The sequence below is a fragment of the Trichosurus vulpecula genome, chromosome 3 (genome assembly GCF_011100635.1).
Source record: "Trichosurus vulpecula isolate mTriVul1 chromosome 3, mTriVul1.pri, whole genome shotgun sequence".
Taxonomy (NCBI): domain Eukaryota; kingdom Metazoa; phylum Chordata; class Mammalia; order Diprotodontia; family Phalangeridae; genus Trichosurus; species Trichosurus vulpecula.
In genome coordinates, this window is record NC_050575.1 from 361,871,633 (window position 1) to 361,878,825 (window position 7,193).

Below are 7,193 nucleotides of genomic sequence, written 5' to 3' on the forward strand. Positions count from 1 at the left end.
TTTTGGCTAGGCCCTTCATCATCGCTCCTCTAGAATTGAAGTTGGTCATTGCATTGATCAAAGTTTTTAAGTCTTTCAAAGTTGTTTAACAATAACAACATTATAGTAAAAGTTGTTCTCCTAGTTCTGGTCACTTCACTATAGATCAGTTCACATAAATTTAACCAGGTTTCTCTGCAATACAATAGCCATTCTCCAATTGGTGGGTACCTTATTAATTTCAAGGATTTTTTTTGTCACCTTTAAAGAGCTGCTGTAAATATTTTTTTTTTAACATATGAGTCCCTTTCCTCTTTCTTTGATCTCTTTGGGGATATAGGCCTTGTAGTTATATGGCAAGGTAAATAGTATGCACAGTTTAGTGATTTTCATGGGACCCCGTAGCTCCACTCATTAATGTGTCTGTTTTCAGGCAGCTCCTCCAAAATTTGTCATTTTCATTTTTTGTCAACTTTGACAATCTGCTGAGTGTGAGGTAGAACCTTAGAATTATTTTAATGAGCATTTCTCTAATTATTAGAGATTTGGAAAACTTTTCCATTAGTCTGTTGGTAGCTTGAACTTCTTTCCTTGACAACTGCATGTTCCTATCCTTCAATAATTTTTGTTTTGGGGGAAATGCCTCTTATTTTTATGTATTCGAATCAGTTATCTATATATTTTGAATATGAAACCTTTATCAGAAAAACTTGCTACACACACATGCGCACATATTTTACAGTTAACTATTTCTGTTCTAAACTTAACTGCTTTGGTATGGTTTATATAAAAGCTTTGTAATTTTATAAAATAAAAATTGTTCCTTTTGTTTTCTGTGAACTTCTGCATCCTCTGGTCATGAATTTTCCTACTAACTACCCATCCAAAAGGAAAATTTTCCTTGGTCATTTAATTTGCTTATGGTAGACCTTTCATAGCTAAGTCATGTGTGCAGTTGGAACTTATCTTGGCATATAGTGTGAGGTATTGGTCTAGATTCTAGATCTATTTTCTCCCAGATTGCTTTGCACTCTTTCTAGTGGTCTTTGTCTTTGTCAAATGGTGAATCCTAGTTGCTATGATCTTTGGCTTTAGCTTTATCAAACACTAGACCACTAGGTTAATTTGCTTCTGTTTGTCATGCACATAATATATTGTATTCATAGACCTCTATTTTTAAATCAATACCAAAAATCATTTTGATGACCACTACTTGATAGCATAGTTTAAGATCTGCTACTGTTTGGTCCCTTTCTTCTTGCATTTTTATTTCCTTTGAAATGCTTGACCTTTTTTCCTCCAGATAGGTATTCTTTTTTCCTTCCTGTCTCTATAACATAATCCTTTGATAGTTTGCTTGGTATGGTACTGAATAAGGAAATTAATTTAGGTGTATTATCATTCTTATTATAATGCCTGAGCCTACTTGTGAGTAATTAATTTTCTTTAATTATTCAAGTCAGTCTTTATTTCTGTAAAGAGTATTTTGTAGTTGTGTCCTGGTAGATATATGTATGTTTCGGTAGATAAAGATTTCCAAATATTTTATACATCTTGTAGTTATTTTAAATAAAATTTCTCTTTTCACCTCTTTCTTCTGGGTTTTGTTGATATTATACAGAAATGCTAATGATTTATGTAGCTTTATTTTATATTCCACAACATTGCTGAAGAAATAATTGCTAATTATTTCAACTAATTTTTAGGTTTTTCTGAGGAAACAACTGCATTAACTACAAAAGTGATCATTTTGCTTCTTCTTTGCCTATGATTATTCCTGTAGTGTTTTTTCTTGATTATTGCTTTAGCTAGCATTTCTAACACTATATCAAATAGTAATGGTGATAATAGCCATCCTTGCTTCACCCTTGATTTATTGAAAAGCCCCTAAGTTTTATCTGCATTATATTTAATACTAGCTGTTAGTTTTAGATAAATACTACTGATCACATAAGGAAAAATCCACTTATTCTTTAAAAAAATTCTTTTAAACAAAAATCCATGTTGTATTGTGTCCAAAGCTTTTTTCTACATCCATCAGTATAATTGTATAATTTTTCTTTTTCTTATGATTGATTTGGTATATTATAATTATAGTTTTCCTATTACTGTATCGAACCAACCCTCCATTCCTGGTATAAATCTAACCTGGTCATAGTGTATAATCTTTATGAAATGTTGCTATTGCCTAATATTGCTGATACTTTATTTTAATTTTTTCATCAATGTTCATTAAATATATTGGTCTATGTTTTTCTCTTTTTTTTTGGTTTGTTTTGATTCTTCTGGATAGTTTAAGATAGTTATAATGCCACCTCAGTGCATAGAGTCCCAAACCTAAAGTAAGGGAGACTTGAGTTCAAATTATGGACTCATACAATTACTAGGTATGAGACCCTGGGCAAGTCACTTAACCATTATCTGCCTCAATTTTCTCATCTGTAACATTGGGATAATAATAGTGCCTTCTTCCCAGGGTTGTTGAGAAGGTAAATGAGATAATATTCATAAATTTCAAAGCACTATATAAATGCTAGCTATCACCACTACCACCACCATTATTATTGCCATTATTATTCAGAATTACTTTCCAAATTGGGACTTTGTGTTAGGACTAGGCTTTGTATATTTCTAGAGAGAATACTGTGGCCTTGTGTGGTCCTGATCTGTATCATCTAGGGCCCTCCTGCTATATTCTTTAGGCAATGAGTGCTCTGATCTCCAAGGCTCACAGAGATGGCTTATGCCAGGGAGCTACAACATTTCAGAGGGCCCTATTTGGTTTGATTTAGGGGATGGTTTGACCTCCTTAGACTTCTTTAGTTCCAAACTCTGGTTTGGGTCTAAGCAGCAGAACTAGAGACTTTCCCTAAGGTGGAGCTCCCTTGAACAGTTGTTTATCCCAGAGTCTACCAGAAAGCTAGAAAGCACTATAGTTTCAAAACAACAGAGCTATAGGCTGACCCCTGGTCCCACGGTTTCTGTCCTGGTCATTTGACTCCTGGCCAAGTCCTAGATCATGAGGCAGCTCGGTGGCACTGTGGATAGAGTGCCAGACATCTTCCTGAGTTCAAAACCAGCATCAGACACTTAGTAGTTGTGTGACCCTGGGCAAGTCACTTTACCTTGTTTGCCTCAGTTTCCTCATCTGCAAAATGAACTGGAGAAGGAAACTACTCCAGCATCTTTGCCAAGAAAATCTCAAATGGGGTCATGAAGAGTCAGAAACAACCAAAATGACTGAACAACGGCAACAAAGACATACTTACACACTGCTATTGGATAGGAGGAGATGTCAGGGCCCAGAGAGTACCTCTAGGCACTTGCTCCCTTTTCCTCAGGGTAGCTGAGAGCCCAAGGATGGGTGCCCAGGATTGCCAGGCTTTGAGCTCCCTTTACCATCTTGTTTCTACCTTTCTGCTAGTTTTGTAGACTATCAATCTGAGAGATTTCAGTGAAGGACTTTTGAGGCAACTAGGTGGCACAGTGGATAGAGTCCCAGGCCTAGCATCAGGAAGATTCATCTTCCTGAGTTCAGATCTGGCCTCAGACACTTACTAGCTGTGTGACCCTGGGCAAATCACTTAACTCTGTTTACCTCAGTTTCCTCATCTGCAAGATGAGCTGGAGAAGGAAATGGCAAACTACTTGAGCATCTCTGCCAAGAAAAGCTCCAGATGGGGTCACATGATTGAAGAACAACAGAAACAAGTCCTAGATCATGTTCTCCAGCCAAAAGGATGGAGGTAAAGCCCTAACTCTGATCAGAGCTTGAGGATTAATCCCCTTCTGAGGTCAGAAGGACAGAGTTGCTGGCTCACTTCTGATCAGATACCAGGGTTTCTATGGGCTCTGATTCCATGAATGCACTCAAAGAAACAGAGCTGCTAGCCCAACTCTGTTCCACAATTCTTAACTTGGTCACTTGCCTGTGGGCTGAATCATGACCTTGGGCTAGAAAAATGATCTACTATGCTTTTTTCTTAGGTTTCCCTATTACTACCTGGTCTGGAGCTCTTCTTACATAAAGGTCTATAGAAAATTTCCCCTAATTTTCTGCTTTCCTTCTGATCTTGGCAACATTTGTTTTATTCGTACAATAACATGTTAATTTAATTACATTTCACACCTAACTTTGCTATGTATCTCTTGTTAATTCATAAATTGTTTGCCTATCTAGAAGTCTGACAAGAAATACGTTCCATGTTCTTCCAATCTTCTTGTAAAAGCTCTCTTTATATCTAGGTCATATATCCATTTTGACCTTATCTTGGTAAATGGTGCAAGATATTGGTTTATCCCCAGTTTCTGCCAAATTGATTTCCAGTTTTCCCAACAATTGTTACCAAATAATGAATTCTTATCCCAAAACTTAAGTCTTTACACTTGTCAAATACAAGATTATTAGATTTATTTGCTACTGTAAATTGTATGTCTACTTTATTCCATTGATCAACTTTTCTATTTCTTAGCTAATAGCAGATAGTTTTGATAACTACCTTATAATATAGTTTAAGATCTGGTACTGATAAACTTCCTTTACACTTTAAAAAATTTATTTCCTCTGATATTCTTGACTTTTTGTTTTTCCAAATGAATTTTCTTATTTTTTTCTAATTCACATTCGAAGTTATAATGACTATTTTTAAATTTCCCTCCATCTTATTTTTACTCACTGTCTTCCTTCTCAGCCTCTTTTCACCTTATCTCAGTTACCTTATCTTTTCCCCTTACCCTTTTATTCCTCATTTTAGCCATCACTCTAAAAGTCCCTCACTTATCTATTCACCCCACCTTCCTAATCTTAATCTATATCGCCTTCTAAAAATCTCTCCCAGTCCCCCATCCACCAGTTTTCTTACCTCTCTAGAAGTTCAGAAGATTTCTAAACCTCTTCAGGTCTATATGTTGTTTCCTCTTCAACCCAGATGACAGGTTTCAATATTACCAGTCCTTCACCCCCACCTGATTTCTCTGTATTAATTCTTCCTTTCAAGCACTGTTTTCATGAGATAATCTCTCCTTTTAACTTTTTCCTACCCAATTTTGTTTTAGAATCACCTCATTATATACAACTGAGACCTAACCTTTCTTTCAAACTACCATAGTAATGATAACAATTTTAAGAATACTATTATTACCAATAAGCAATGGTTACTAATATTAAAAACATTTTTCATATATCACAAGTAAATAGTTTCACCTTAATCATTGTCTTGTAATTAGTCTTTAATGATTTCCTTATATTTCTTCTGGACTTTTTATATCAAAATTTCTACTGAGTTCTGGTCTTTTTGTTAGAAATACCTGAAAGTCTTTCAGTTCATCAAATATCCTTTTTTTCCATTCAGGATTATACTCAACTTTGCTGGATAAGTTATTCTTGGATACAGCTCCACCTCCTTTACTCTGCAAAATATAATGTTCCAAGATCTGTGGTCTTCCAGTGTTGAAGCTGCTAAGTCTTGTGAAATCCTGATTGTTTATCTGAAGTATTTAAATTGTTTTTTTTCTTGTCACTTGCAATATTTTCTCTTTAACCTGGGAATTTTGAAACTTGGCAATGACATTCCTGTAAGTTTTCTTCCTAGAATCTTTTTCAGGTGGTGATTGGTAGATTCTTTCTATTTTATCTTCTTATTCTAGAACCTCAGGGCATTTTTCTTTAATAATTTCTTGTAATATTATATCCAGATTCTATTTTTGATCATAACTTTCAGGTAGACTGACAATTCTTATATTGTCTTCCCTCAATCTGTTCTCCAGATCTATTGTTTTTCTAATGAGCTGTTTCAGATTCTCTTCTATTTTTTTTTCTAGTTTTATTATATCTTGGTGTCTTATAATGTCAATTGATTCCACTTGCCCCATTCTAGTTATAAGGATTTATTTTCTTCCTTAAGATGCTGCATCTCCTTTTCTAATTGATTAACTTTCTTTTCATAATTTTCTTGGATGGCTTTTTCCCCCCTAATTTATCCTTTTTCTCTTCTATTTGATTTTTGAATTCTTTTTTATTTTCTTCCTTATGGGTTCCAATGGGTTAATTTTCTTTTCATAATTTTCTTGAATTGCCTTTATTTTTTCTAATTTTTTTTGTTCCCTCTTATTTGATTTTTGAATTATTTCTCCCAAGATTTCTTTTTGGGCTTGTGACTATTTGATGTTACTTTTTAGGTAGGAGGGACTTTTTTTAACCTCACTATATTCCTCTAATGTGAACCTAGACTTTCTTTTACATCAAAGTAGCTATCGATGGTCTTTTTCCTTTTCTCATTCATTTTTATTTTTAATCTGCCTTATTTTATCTTTAGCAGCTTAATATTATTATAATCAAGTTTTAATCCCAAGTTGTGAGTAAAGTCATCCTAAGCCTCAGGTCCTTCTAACTGTTGTTTTCTGAATTCTGTCTGAGGGTTCAACATCAGGAACTCCTCTCTTCTTCCCCTAAGTCCCAGCCATGCTGTTGCAAAAATGTTCTTGCTCCTTCTGGTACCGTACTCACTGGACTTGTGCTCACCCCTCCTTGCCCACAGCCACAATTCATGATCACAGTCTGGTTAGCACCTCTAGGCCTGACTTCTGGAAACAGCAGGGGCTTCCTTCAATCTTCCATCACTCAACATTTGTTCTTCCTTAGATGAAGGTTTATGAGATAAAAATTCCTGAGGTGAAATTTCTTGACACCTAGTCTGCTTGCCTCAGGATCTACTGTTTGTCGATTCAGGGCCTGGAGATGTTTGCACCTCATTCAGACCAAACCTCAGCCCTGGGAATCTTCTCTGAGGTCATCTCAAGTTATTTGCGCTGCTCTACGTTCATTTCCTGGCAATGTTCTGTCTGTGGAGGAAATCTGGAGAGCCTGGAAATTTCTGAACTACTCTGCCATCTTCCCAGAATTCAAATTTATTTGTATGGAATCCTGGAGATCTTGAAATTTCTCACGCTATATCAGGGAGTTAAAATTTTCCTGGGGCCGTTTCATTATCTGGGCCTGGTGGCTTCTCACTAGATATATTTCTAGATTTATCTTCTATACTTCTATCAACCTGCCCTTATCATAATAACAAAAATAATAATAACTAGCCCTCTAAGACTTGCAAAGTTATTTACATATGTTATTTTATTTGATCGTGACATCAACCCTGTGATTTAGGTGTTATTATTATGCCCATTTTACAGATGAGGAAACTGAAGTAGAGAGAGTTTAAGTG